Raw genomic sequence first — 14,821 nt, forward strand, 5'->3', positions numbered from 1 at the left:
TATCTGTCCTCAAGGAGCTCACAATCTGGTAGAGGTGATGACCAGCCAACAAGATATACCTGAAATTAAACTGGAGATAAATTCAGAGGAAAAGCACCAATCTTAGTACCCACCAAGGGATGCAAAAAGATTTCTTAGAAGAGGAGCACCTTTAGGTGAAGACTTGAAAAAAGCCAGGGAAACCAGGAGGCAGAGATGGGGAGAAAACACTCCAAATATGGTGGGAGAAGGAGCCAGAGAGGAATGGAGTATCTCATGTGAAGAGCAGCAAGAAACCCAATGTCTCTAAACTATAGTGGAAGGGAGTAAAGTATCAGAAGAAGGAGAAGGAAGAAAGAGACCAGGTTATGAAGGGCTTTAAAAGATAAACAGATGATCTTATAGGGAACTACTGGAATGGGGGTGTATATGATATGATGCTTTAGAAAGCTCAATTTGACAACTGAATGGAGGATGGACTGGAGAAGGAAGGGACTTGAGAAAAAGTGATCAAACAGCAGGTTCTTGCAGAAGCCAGATGTGAGGGGATAGGGGCTTGCACCGTGGGGTGGCAGTGTCAGAGAAGCAAAGAGGGGCAGAGATAGGAGGTGTTACAGAGATAAAATCAAGAAAACTTGGCAGAGTAATTTGATATGAGAAGGTGGTAGTTACAGAAAATGAAAAATCAAGGATGATATGTGGGTTATGAACTTGAGTACCTGGGAAGATGATGGTATCCTAGAGAAAATGGTGCTAGTAAAGTTAGAAAGAGGGAAGAGCTCGGGGTGGGAAAGATAACAAGGTGAGTTTTGGACATGAGTTTAAAATATCCATGCTATATACAGTCTGAGATATACAATAGGCAATTGGGGATTTGAGAGTGGAGGTCAGGGCTGGAGAAGAGACTTTTCTGTGAAAGTAGAGAGAGTTTTACCCTTTATACCAATGAAATCACAGATCTACTCCCTTTCCCAACATTATCAATCTAACTATTCATCCATCCATCCATCTATCTATCTTTCTGTCTCTTTTGCCATCTCTATCTCTTTATTTTTCTATTCATTCATCATCTATCTCCATCTCTTTATGTAGCTTTATTTCCTTATCTATATACAGTTCTATTGTGCATGCACTATGTAAACCCATAACACACAAATAGTAGTATAATTATAGCTCTGCTGATTTTCCTCTGTATTCCATTGTATAGGTTTATCAATCAATGAACATTTATTAAGCTTGCTTCTAGGCACTGTGCTATCATCTCTGGAATTGCAAAGACCAAAGTAAATCATCCTTCTCCCTCAAGGAGCTAACGTCCTCACTGGGAGATCCTTCCATACTGCAAGTTTCATATTTATCATTCTAATACCAGAATGCTCCACTCTAAAATACGAAGAATCCATAATTTCATCAGCATAGGGGCCCTCTTTTTGTCAATGAGACCAGCCAGGTGGCACAGTAGATAGTAGTAGGGTTGGAGTCGGGAAGACCTGAGTTGAAATCTAACTTCAGACACTTGCTGTGTGATTTGTCAAGTCATTTAACTTCTGCCTCAATTTTCTTATGTGCAAAATGGGCATCATAATAGCTACCTCCCAGGGTTGTTGATCTCAGGAATCCAATGAGTTAATATATGTAAAGTGCTTAGCTCAGAGCCTGGCACATAGTAGGTGCTATATAAATCTTAGCTGCTGCTGTTACTATTGTTATTACTTATTCCAACCTCTTCTACCAAGTCCTGAGTAGGTCACTCTAAGAGCATTTCCTGAGGCTGAGAGAGGTTGCAGGGTTTGCTCCTATCTTCTCTGCAAGCCCAGAATTTTATCTATTCATCACACCAAGGCTGCCTCATTTCCATTAACATATCACAATTTATTCAGCATTCTTCGGTCATTGAATCGGTTCAATTGTTTGTTACTGCAAACTAAACAGCTGTGGCTCTTGTTGTACAGATGGGGAAACTTTCCCTCCCCCCCTCCTTGTAATATTTTTAGGTTAGGGTCACAGTAGCAAAATCATCAAGTTAAAAAAGGCTGATCATTTTTATGACTTACGGCATATTGCTGTGCTATGTTCCAAGAAATCGACACCGATATGCAGTTTCCCCAGTAGTGGAGCAGTGAGCCTGATTGTGTGATTCTTAAGTGGTTTTTCGAAGGACATTAGGTCCCTTAAACCCTTTCCTTTCAGGAAACCTTATGCTTCCATCACATGCTCACAGTCTCCCAAGAATGGCCTCTTCCAAACACAATCCTGCTTTCACACTGCATCAAAATATGCACAGAGTTTACGTGGCATCCAGATGGCAGTGTGGCACTCAGTGTGATCACAAACCAACAAAGCAGAATTGAGTGACAATGTGGGCAAATACAGTCTGCCCTGTGCCAACATGGAAGGCCTAGAGAGGAGTTCCTTTCTGACAGAGAGGAGAAGAATATTGGAATTATGTATAGTTTACAGAATGAATACACACAGCGTTTCCACCCAAACCAACCAGTTAATGATGTAGAAACTTATCCACACCGATGGCAAAGTGCATAGAGCACTGGGCTTAAAATCAGGAAGACTCATCTTGAGTTCAAATCCAGCCTCAGACATTCACTATCTGACTGGGGGCAAATCACTTAATCCTTTTTGCCTCAGTTCCTCATCTATAAAATTAACTGAAGAAGGAAATGTCAAAGTTCTCCAGTATCTTTAAAAGAAAACCCTAAATGGGGTCGCAGAGTTGCAAACAACTGAGCAACAACAAGGATCCATTTGTCATCCATCTGAGGGACTCCTAGAATGGAAACCCCCTCCACCAATGTAGATCGGCAATTCAAAGTGCCTGGTATAAACTACCAAAATTAACTGATGTATTAGTTAGTTTGCTGAGTTGCTTCTTTCCCTGCAACCTCCCACTTTCTTTCTTTATTCTATAAGGAATGGTTTGCTGGACTGAGGAAGGGGGAACGATATTGACAAATTGTGTTATTATAAAAACAAAAGGTATCAATAATTTGTTTTGCTCAATAATGTTTTATTTTTCCAAATACAGAAAAATAGAGTTTCCAAGATTTGTTTTTGTAAGATTTTGCATTCTGAATTTTTCTCTTTCCCTCCTTTCCCTCTACTTTCTCCAAGACAGCAAGCAATCTGATATAGGTTAAATAGGTACAAGGATATCAATAATTTAAAAGGGATCAAGGCTCTACAAGGAGTCTTGTTTAAAATCTCTACTATACCTACCAGGAATATATTGGAGATTCCAATCAAGGACCTCCTAGAAACTAGAAAGTAGCCCTTTGCCACATGTACTTCCTGAACTTGAATCCTGATCTCTGTATATACTGATGGGAAAGTTTGGCAGAGGTATTTTGTACCAACTTTACTATTATCCTGTATCTCAAAATTAAGTCTGATAGATTAATTGATATCAATTTATAACTAAGGAGAGAAACAAAGTCAGGGAGGAAGATTCTCTCAGTCCCTCAGAATTAACACTAGAGTCCTGAGGACACCATAGAATCTGCATTTTGACCATTAGACCCAACCTGCTAATATGAGCCTGAACTGGGAGAATAGGTCCAGGCCACAATAAGGCCACAAATATGAAACTGGAAGAGACTTTAGAGACCCCTTTCCCCACTTTAAATTAGAAAAACTGAGGCCCAGAGAGGTTACACAACTGGGACCCTGATATCAAACTTAGCTCTTTCCATTGCCACATATTGTCTCTCAATGGAATATATAACATTACTATTATTCACCTGTGGACAGCAAAGCATAATATGGCACAAAGTCTGGCAGGGAAGGGGAGGAATGACTTTGGAGTCATTTTATGTTTCAGATGACAAGGAAGTCCTGAGCTGATCATTCTATGATTTTTGTATTTGGCTGCCCTCTGTGAAAGGCAAACCAAGATATATCCAAAGTTAGGGGACTTAGGGGAAGCCAGAATCGAATCAATAAAGGAGGCACCTTGGTCTTGAGCCTGCCAGCCCCTATCATTCGGACTTCTATTCTTATTCATACAAAACTTCTTTCAAGAAAAGGTTATATGGGGATAGCCCTGGAGTCAGGAGGACCTTCAAAAATGCCCTTAGACACACTTACTAGCTCTGTGATCCTGGACAAGTCACTTAACCCCAAATGCAGAAGGAAGGAAAAAAAAGAAGGAAGGAAGGAAGGAGAAGGAAGGAAGGAAGGAGAAGGAAGGAAGGAAGGAAGAAAGAAAGGAGGAAGGAAGGAAGGAAGGAAGGAAGGAAGGAAGGAAGGAAGGAAGGAAGGAAGGAAGGAAGGAAGGAAGGAAGGAAGGAAGGAAGGAAGGGAAAAAAAGAAAAGATTATATGATGTGAAATTTATAGTTGAAGCGATTTTCCTTTCCTTGGGGTATTTTCACTTTAAAGTTTGTAAATCACAATAAGAATTTCTTACTATTAGAATCCTAGCAAAGGGCTTTATTTAGGAGAGACTCCTAATGGGCACTGACCCATCTTAGAGAGATTAGGCCCTAAAGTCTTAAGTCTAAGTGACAGAAAGCCTTAATCCCTTGTTAAAAGAATTTTAAGCATTACCCAGAAATGTGGAGAAGGTGAATATGTTTGAGGAGAGGGATTGCATTCCAAGAGGAGATCTTTCTCCAGTTCCAGCAAATCAGATCGTGTTAAGAACCTCTCTATTTTACTTATGGGAAAAGCCAACTCTTGGGGCACGAGGAATGATTGCTGGGAAAGAGGGAACTGTCTCAAAGAATAAAGACTACAAAAGAATAAATTTTGTCCTGAGCTAAGATTTTTCTAAATCATGCCCCCAACTTGTCCGCAATCACCCCTCAAAAAAGTAGAAGGGAGCTGACAATGCACTCACCAGTAGATAAACTTTTAATATATATGCTTTTATGAAAATAGAAGGGAAAACATTTTAAAATAAAAATGAATGCTCCATGATGAACAACTAAGCCTTGGAGATGGAAAAAATATTCTTCCCTTTATCACAGAAATAGAAAAGTCTAGGAGCTATAGAATATAATATATTATCAGATATGATGGATGACTTTAATTCTACTGAAAATCTCTCTCTCTCTCTCTCTCTCTCTCTCTCTCTCTCTCTCTCTCTCTCTCTCTCTCCCCCCTCCCTCCCTTCCTCTCTCTAATAATAATAGTATTAAGACTTACTAGCTCTGTGATCCAACACAAGTCCAGGACAAATAATAACACAGTTATACATGCCTCGAACTAAATGTGCTAAGTGCTTTATAATCATTATGATCCTTGATCCTAGGAGATAGGTACTATTATTATCCCCAGTTTACAGATGAGAAAAGTAAAACAAAGGGAGGTTAAGTGATTTGTTTACAGTGACATAGCTAATAAGTGTCAGAGATTAATTTTGAATTTAGGACTTCTTGACAAAATAAGGGATATGGTGGCTAAAGCTCTTTAGCCACCATATCCCTTATTTTGTCCTATTTCTTGCTCTCTTTTTTATCTCTCTCTCTTAAAAAAAAGTTGTTATAAATGATGGCTTGCTATTCCCCAAATAAAAATGATCAAAGGATATATTGAACAGGCAATTTTCAAAAGAAGAAATCAAAGCTAACAATAGTCACATTTTTAAAAATGCTCTAAATCACTATTGATTAAAAAAATACAAATGAAAACAACTCTGAGGTCTTATTTCATATTTATTAAATTATTTAACATGATAGAAAAGGAAAATGATAAATGATGGAAGGAATGAAGGAAAATAGATACATTAATTCATTGACAATGGAGTAGCAAACTGGTCTAGCCATTCTGGAGAGCAACTGGAACTCTGCCCAAAGGGCTATAAAACTGTGCCTACCCTTTGATCCAGCAATAATACCATACCCTTTGACCCAGCATTAAAATGTTGTTGTTGTGTCATTCTTGACTCTCCATGACCCTGTTTGGGGTTTTCTTGGCCAACATACTGGGGCAGTTGGTCATTTCCTTCTTCAGATCATTTTACAGATGAAGAAATTGAGACAAATGGGATTATGTGACTTGCTCAGAGGCACACAGCTAGGAAGTATCTGAGAACAGATCTGAACTCTAAAGATGAGTCTCCGTGATGCCAAACCCAGTGTTTTAATCCACTGTACCACCTATATAAAAACATAAAATCACACTATTACCCAGAAGAAATGATGACTGAAGAATTCAAAGGAGTATAAAAAGACATTTATGAACAAATGCAAAGAGAAGCAGCTAGAATTAGGAAAACAATTTACACAATGATGACAAAGTGGATGTAAAGAACAAAAAAGGTAAAAAAAAAATTAGTTTGACTCTGAGAAGAAAAGAAAAAAGAAATGAACCTCTCCCCCTTCTTTACCAAGCTTGGGAATTTGGGGTCTAGAATGTTGTATATACTGTCTAGACTTAATCTAGTGATTACTTTAGCTGACATGCTTTCCCTCCTCCTCTCTTTTTTATTCTTTGGGTACAAGGAATGGAGAAATGGGGGAAAGGGAGAGAAAGACATATTTGAAGAGACACTGGACTTGGAGTCAGGAAGAATGAGTTCAAATTCTGTGATCCTGGATCCTGAATAAGCCACTTCACCTCTCTATGTCTCAGGTTCTTCATCTGTAAGATAAGAATTGAACTAGAAGGCCTCTGAGATCCTTTCCAGCTCTAATACATGATGATAGAAAAACAAAAGATCTGGAAAAGAGAGTAACTCTCAGGCTTCCGGGCTCCCTCTGCTTCCTGCTGCCTCCTTAACCAGAGAAAGGAGCTTTGCCACTTCTGAATGACCCAGAACTCTCTGCCTTTCTCTTTTGCATGCTTGCCTGAGCTCAGGATTGTGTATGTCAAGGAAGGTACATAGCCTTGTGGACCTCAAATAAGGGAAAGCTCACACACACACACACCACAAACACACACACACACACACACACACACACACACACACACACACACACACCCCTCTGTCATCAAGGTCCAGAAATTTAATCCCAAATCTCCCTTCTGCTTGACTGGCTGAACACTCTGACTGGGTTTATTTTAATTGCCCCACCCTGTGCTTTGGAATGCAGTTTTCTACTGGGCTCTGACCTCATCCCCTAAGACTTGAGGGTTTATTAAGCAATCCTCACCCCTACAACACCCACATCTGGGCTAGGGAATGGAGGCCCACTGGTTTGCTTCTGCAGAGCTCATTCCAGAAGCTCCCCCTGGTCTTCATGCCAGTTCTGACGACCTCTTTAACTCCCCTTGAAGGAACTGCTCAGTTCAACTAGTTAGAGTGAGATATTAATGACATTAAGACCTTGGTTTGAACCTTTTCTGGGCCATTTAGCACGATCATATTGGAGGTGCAGGGAGATGTAGGAGGGAAAAAAGACTCAGAGGAGCACAAATTTACAGCTGGAAGAAACTAGTCATCTGGTCCAATATCCTCATTTTACAGATGAGGAAACTGAGTCACAGGGGAAGGAAAGTGACTTTCTCAGCATCAAACAGAGAACAGCAGAATCAGTCTTTGAACTTGGGTCCTCTAACTTTTAAAGACAGTATTCTTTCCATCTCACTTTTCACTGAGTGAGCAACAGGAAGCCTGAGTTTGAATCCCAGCTGAGTTAATTCCTACCTGTATGACCTTCTCTATGGCAAACTACCTCTCTGAGCCTCAGTTTCCACAACTGTAAAATGGGGGAAGATAATAATTATCCTCCCATACCTAACTCATAGGCTTGTTGTGGGGGAAAAAAAAGATGTAGAGCATTTTGTAACTTGGAAAGGGCTCAACATGTCTCCATGTTCTTTAGTGGTCACCCTCTGGTCTGGGGACCTGGTCAATTGATGACAGAGAGGGCTGTGAGGGAACACTTGGCTAAATAAGGTCAACACTTCTGGCAAAAGGTCCCCAAATTCACACCTGACTGATGATAGTGGATCACAAGATGATAATCTTCATATGTGGAACCAGAGCATATCAGAGCCAGGAGGAATCTTAGATAAGATAAGTGGGTTCCTATAAAGGACAAAGGGATTGTTCCAGGGCATAGCCATGGATGAATATGTCTTAAATCCATGCTACTCTTTTGCCAGGGAAGAGGGGATTTCCCACCTTGAAGGGATCAAGATTATGGCTCAATCATTGTTCCTTCTCTTGCCTGTTTCCAATCAGGATAGAATTACATCAATCTTCCCCCTCAAATATTAGTAGTCTTGGAATACAGATCTAGTTTAGAAGAAAAACTACTCCCCTGGTAAGATCCACTCCTATTATGGGCTTGTTTACTCTTTCATTCTGCTCCATTATATTATAATTCCTCATCATTGAAGGGATACACTTGGCTCTTAAAGGAGGAAGGTAATATCAGATTGCTTACAGTCTCAGGGAAAAGGGAGGGGAAAGATTCAGGGATAGAATTTGGAATTTAAAACTTTAAAAAATAATACATTTATTTTTATATGTAATTGGAGGAAAATCTAAAAAAAAAATTAAAAGGAGAAGATAACCTTAAGTTTACACTTGTTAACTTAGTTCCATCTCACCAAATCCTGGTCATACACACACACACACACACACACACACACACACACAACTGTTGCAGATATCAAATAGCCAATAAACATATTTATCCAAGCAAAGAGACATGGGAGAAATTGTACGGAGATATGTCCATATGAGAGAATGAGCTCTTTAACTGAGAGTAAGATAGGATTTCATCTTAAAACAAGGGAAGATCCTCTCTCACCTATGAAAATCTATTCTAGGAGTCTCTAGAGAGAAATGTTGAAAAGTTAGCTTCTTCTATGTGTATGTTGCCTCTCCCTACTTCTCTCCAGGGAATCTCTGGAATGACTCATTCTCACGTAACAATCAGCATTCTCTCTACCATTCCAGAGTCCTATCTCCTTCCTCACATGCAGACACAAGCAACATATCCGAGACTTGGATGAAAGCTCAGTTAAATTTGGAACACAATGTCAGAGCTAGAAGGAGCCTCGAGCAATACAGAATGTCAGTGCTGGAACAGACTAAGGTCTCTTAAAATTAATGGTGTCAAACTCCAATAGAAATGTGCACCACTGAGCTGTAACCCTGTAAGTCACATATTGACAGTTTTAAAACTTAATATTAAATTGTTATTTATTTGGTTAAATCTTTCCTGATTACATTTTAATCTGGTTCCAGCTTCACTCAAGAGTGTTATAGATCATGGGCATCTTAGGGGTTTTTTAATCCAAATTTCTTTTTTACAAAACAGGACAATGAAACTCTGAGCAGGGGAGCAAGTCATCCAAGGTCACCTGTTAGTTAGGGCTAAGGTTAGGATTGAAACTCAGGTCTTCTGAGCCCCCAGTCTTTCCACTATACCACATAATACAGCACAAGGCTGTATTACTCAGTACCTATAAGAGATGTTGGTTGAGTTTATAATACTGTGGATTCTCTCAGGGCTTATTCTGACTACTTTAGTCTCATATCCGGGCTGAGGAATGATCTATGACTAATGCCTTTCATTCAGTGTCTGAAAGAGAAACCCCAATTTAAGAGAACCATTTCCAGGAACAAAGACTGGCGGTACAAGGGTGTAGGAGGAGATTCCCAGGTCATTGCCTAAAATCCTTTAGCCCTAATACTAATAGTCAATTTACACTTTGCTTTGCAATTCCAAAGCACTGTGACTTACCTTACCTCACGTGATTCCCATAAAGACCTGGTGGGCTTCAGTATTATTTTCCTGATTTGATAGAGAGGAAAGTTTCCTCATAAGATCCCCAATCACTCTAACCTAACCTTGACTTTCTCATCAATGAAGGGTAAATACTGTCCCCTGCATGAAAGATCAGTGAAAACAAAAGGGTGAGTAAAATTGATCTTGACAGTGTAAACAGACTGGTAACTAAGAATCCCAGCAGCTGGGACCAATCCTGGCCCTGGCAGGGCAGCAGCAGTGCAAACATAAGGAACAGCTAATGCTGGTTAGAGCTGGTTAGAGTTGGGCTAGAAGACGAGGTCCAGCTGACCCCAGAGGGTCCAGCTCTTCACTATGAGGGATTGGGATGCCCAAGAGAAGGGTGCCGTGTCCATAGGATAATGGTGAGTGGAAGACCATGCAGGGAAGTGTGGGGAAGTCAAGAACTGTATGGAGTAAGTACACACTTCCCCAGGAAGGCTCCTCTCCCATGTTGATGTCACTGGACAAAAACCTATTTGACCCATGCTGGTTATGTCTCTGGGTGGAAGGAGAAAATTCTTATTCTGCTGAGAATTTCCTATCTTTGTGATATTGACCTAACTGGCCCCAAGGTCTCTGCCCCCTGCCTCCTCTATGGGATGGTCAGACGAGCAGAGTTTTAGTCATCTTATAGAGTAATGACACATATACTGAGAATGACAAGATTCTCAGCCATAACCATTCTGTGGTCGACAGGCCATGAGCTCTTACACCATGGCATGGTGGATAGACAAGACAAAGCAGAAATTATTCTGTACCTCCATTCAAGGGCAAGTAGAAAGGAAAAAAAAATGCTTTGTGGAGGATTTACTATTACTATGATTTAATACTGCTACTATTAAATACATTAACCCTCCCCCCTCCCCACTAAACCACTAGCACTAGTACTACCTACTCTGAAATTACTCAGGTTTCACTGGAGTGGGGTGAGGTTTGCCTGTCAGCCTACGGGAGGGAAAGGCTTTTTTTTTCTCTAGAGAGATTTATTTCTGCTTATAATTTTTGAAATAAATATACAAAAGCAAGAGTGGAAGCTTGCTTTAAATCTTTAGCCTTTAATAAGGCAGAACTAAATTGCATCCACAGATTTTTAAATTTTGATTTTTATTGTTTTTAAAATACCCCTCCCAACATATCTCTTCTATTCCCCTCCTAGAAAGTCAGCCCTCATAACAAAGAACAAAAAAGGAAGAGGAAAAGTTCAGTAAAACTAATCAACAACATATCAACCATGTCTGATATCATATGCAGTGTTCCACACCCATAGGGGCCCCCCTTCCCACCTTTGCAAGGAAGAGAGGTGAATTCTCACTTGTAAGCAGATTTCGTTGTGAATTTATGCAGTATTCAAATATAGGACTTGTTTGCCAAAAAGATTGAAGAATTGATACAAAGAAAGCCTAGCTCTATAGCAGAAACTATCCCTGTTTCCTTTTTAATACTAGATTTTAATTCTTTTGTTTTTATATCTCCTTCATTTCCCCCATATCCCTTCCTACTCTTTCTCTCAGTGAACTATATTTTATGACAAAGGTTTTTTTTAATGCCACAAAGCCAATCAACACAACAACAAAAAATCTCATGGTATACAATATTCTGTATCCATGGACCTCTTTTCCCCATGTCTGCAAAGGAGTCTTCTTATATTTTGTCTTTGGATCCAAATGTATTCTTTATGATTCCTTTATTCTTTTTATTTATTAAATCTATTCTTTTTATTATTTCATAATATTCAATTTGAATTATCTTATGGTTGTTTTTCTATGTCATTCTCCTGTTTCAGCTTACTCATTTTGTATCTGTTCGTGTCTTTCAATGCTTCTCTATAGTCCTTATGCTCATTGTTTCTTATAACCCAGTAACTTGCTTCTATAAGTATGTTGGTGCACATGGAATCTTTATTTTTGTTATTGACTTTCGAGGGGATAGATGCTTAGCAGTAGAATCAAAATAAAAGGAAATGGACTTTTAGTTTCTTAATTTTCATAATTCCTAATTGCTTTCCCAAATGGTCCACCTGTTTTCAGGTTTGTCTTTCCATAGCTTCACCAACATTAACTCTTCCTTTCCTTTGCTTATCTTTGTTCAGTTTCTGGCTGGGAGGCAAATCTCAGGGGTAAGATTTTTCTTATTGGTGATTTGGAACATTATTTGATATGGTTGTTTATAGTTTATAGTTCTTCTTTTGAATATTGTTTATTTATATCCTTTTAACTAGTTATCTGTTGGGAAAAGCCCTCCATACCTCTATATGATGAAACCAAACACATCATCATTGGTACAAAAAGACCACAAGTGAGATCTATGTGATTATGGTGGCTTTATTCAACTGTTAAATTTAAGAACAGTTGACAAAGAGAATTGTAGGAATGGACCAACGTTTAACAATGGTGTCAATAATTTTCATGGGATCAGGATTTAAAATCAAAAGAGGCTATAAAGGCCATTGGGGTCAAGCCACTTATTTTCTTTGATTTTTAATTCTTTTTGTTTACTTTTTTTCAGTGTATGAATATATTTTTTCCTTCTACTCCTCCTATTTGAACAATAATAACGAGAGAAACAGACAATTCTCATAACTAATTTAGCCTAAAGAAATGGATTCCAACATTGGGCATGGCAAAAAGTATATGGCTCATTATAATTTTAAGTCCACTATCTCCCTGGAAGGAGGTGAAGAACATGTACTCTGGAACTGTTTCAACCCCTTTATTTTATAGGTGAGTAAATTGAGATACACGGCAAGCTGGGTGGTGCAATGGAAAGATTGCCAGTCCTGGAGTCAGACTCATTTTTCCAGATTTAAATCCAATCACTTATAAGCTGTCTAACTCTGGGAAAGACCCTTGTTTGTCTCAGTTTCCTTATCTGTAGAAATGAGCTGTAGAAGGAAATGGCAAACCAGTATCTTTGCCAAGAAAACTCGAGATGGGGTCATAAAAAATCAGATATGGCTGAAATGAATGACCAAACTGAGGCACAAGTAGTTATGTGAAAATATTCTCTTGGTTCTGCTTACTTCACTTTGCATCAGTTCATTTAAGTCTTCACAACTTTATGAAGCCATCCTCCTCCTCATTTCTTATATCACAATAATATTCCATCAAAATTATATACCACGATATTTTCAGCCATTCCCCAAATGATGGATATCCCTTTAATTTCCAAATTTTTTTTACCACCACGACAGCTATAAATATCTTTGTACATATCAGTCCTTTCCCTTTTTTTGAGACTATATTTATAAAACACTTTTTAATCTTAAGAGTGCCAATTAAATGCTAGCTAGTAGCGAGTTCCTCTTCCCTGTAGGACTTTTTAGCTTTATCAGTTACATCATAGAGGAGACTTTAGTTCAGGTACTGATTAAACTAGATGATTTCTGAGCTCTCTTTCAACTATGAAATTCTGTGATTCTAAAGCTGGGGTCACTTCCTCATTAACAAGAAACCATTACAACACAATTTTGGTATTTCAGTGGACTACTCCAATGTACACTTTATGGCAGAGAAAAGGGGTGAGTAACAGGCTGACTGATTGGGAAATAATTCAAACCTGGAAAAGTATGCCCATTTCCCTTAGCAGATTAATGAAAGATCCATCACCCCCAACTCCAGAAAACAGTCAGGATCTGTGACAAGCCAAAGAAAACCAGAAAGAAAAGCAAAATGACTGAAAAAATACACTTGGGCTCCGGAAAAGAAGAGGAATCTCAGAATTGAGAAACCTTTATGGAATCATGACTGCCTCAAGTTTCAAGACCTGTCATTCATACCTGGAGGAGATTAGTCCAAGTTTAGCCAAGATTAGCCCTGATACGGTGTAGAACTGGAATTTAGGGAGTCATCAAAGATGAATTTGGGCAGGGTAGATCTATTTATGAGATACCAAGTAGGTAAAAGTAATTTTTCCCTTTCCTAAGGAAGTCCCACTGTAAATTAATAGTGTAGAAAGCATTCAAGGGGCCTGACATGCCTAAACATCAAGCGTACATCAAAAAGTAGGAAAGAGCTGACTCCTTGGAAGTGTGCTCAGCCTTGGTGTTGATGGAAGGGCTAAAGCCACCAGCAGGCCAGTCTACCTAACCAGAATCTTTATGGGAAGGTTAAAAACAGCCTTCAGACCGATGCTGGCATGGAAGCCCCTGTGCCATCTCTAGGAACTTAGTCCAGCTTCCTCTTCAAGCTCCTTCCATTTAGTGGGGAAGACCAGAGTCTTTTTAAGCCAAAGGGCAGCAAGATCTGAAACTGATAGTCCCCCCCCCAAAATCTGGCAGCAACCCTGTCTCCCATGTATTCCCCCGGGGTCCAGATCATAGAAGATGTTCAATGAATACTTGATAGACTAAAATGAGCAGAGGAAACCCCAGTGTTTTGGGTCTCCTTTCTCCATCTGTGCAGGTCTCCGGTTACCAGAGGCCTTTCTATTCCTTTTGGGCTCCTGCTGCCTTTTTGCCCCCCCCCCCCCTCACTGGAACCCAGTTCTCTCCAGTCGTCCCCCTGTCTGAGAGGGAACACAATAGGGGAAGGAATACAGGGCCTCGAGAGCCCCTTCCCTCACCATGGAGCATCTTAAGGCAGCCTAGAGCCCAGCTCTTCTGGAGGATGCTCTGGCGCCAGAGCCCCAAGGTAGTCTAGACCAGCTGGAAGAGAGGAAGGAGAGGCGAGGGAAGGGGCAAAGGCTTACTGGCTCCCATTCCTGCCCAATCTTCAAAAACCCGTTGGCCCCGAACCCTGACCCTCTTCTCCATAAATAAGGCCTTGTCTTCTATGACTAACGGGTCGACCCTTCTACCGGCTAAGTCCTCCCAGACAGGGAGCCCCCGAACCATTCAGCCCCGCCCCCTCTCCTCCATCCTCCCGATCCCGGTCTCCAGCGCAGTCGCCGCGTCCTTGAACCTTCAGCCACGCAGTGGGCGCGAGGGGTACCCCACTGGCCCGGGCTCGCTTCCCCCCCCCCCCCGCCCCCCAAGAGCTGGGCCCGCTCCCCTCCCACGCACCCCTCCCCCACCGTGCACGCGTCCTCTAAGATTACCATAGAGTGCGGCGGCCCCCGCCCATCTCCCCAGGTCTCACCCATCCCCACCCCCCGCGGCCTTTGGTCGGACCGAGTCCCCACTCGGGAAGCGCAGTGAACCTT

This window comes from Sarcophilus harrisii, chromosome 4 (genome assembly GCF_902635505.1).
Source record: "Sarcophilus harrisii chromosome 4, mSarHar1.11, whole genome shotgun sequence".
Classification (NCBI taxonomy): domain Eukaryota; kingdom Metazoa; phylum Chordata; class Mammalia; order Dasyuromorphia; family Dasyuridae; genus Sarcophilus; species Sarcophilus harrisii.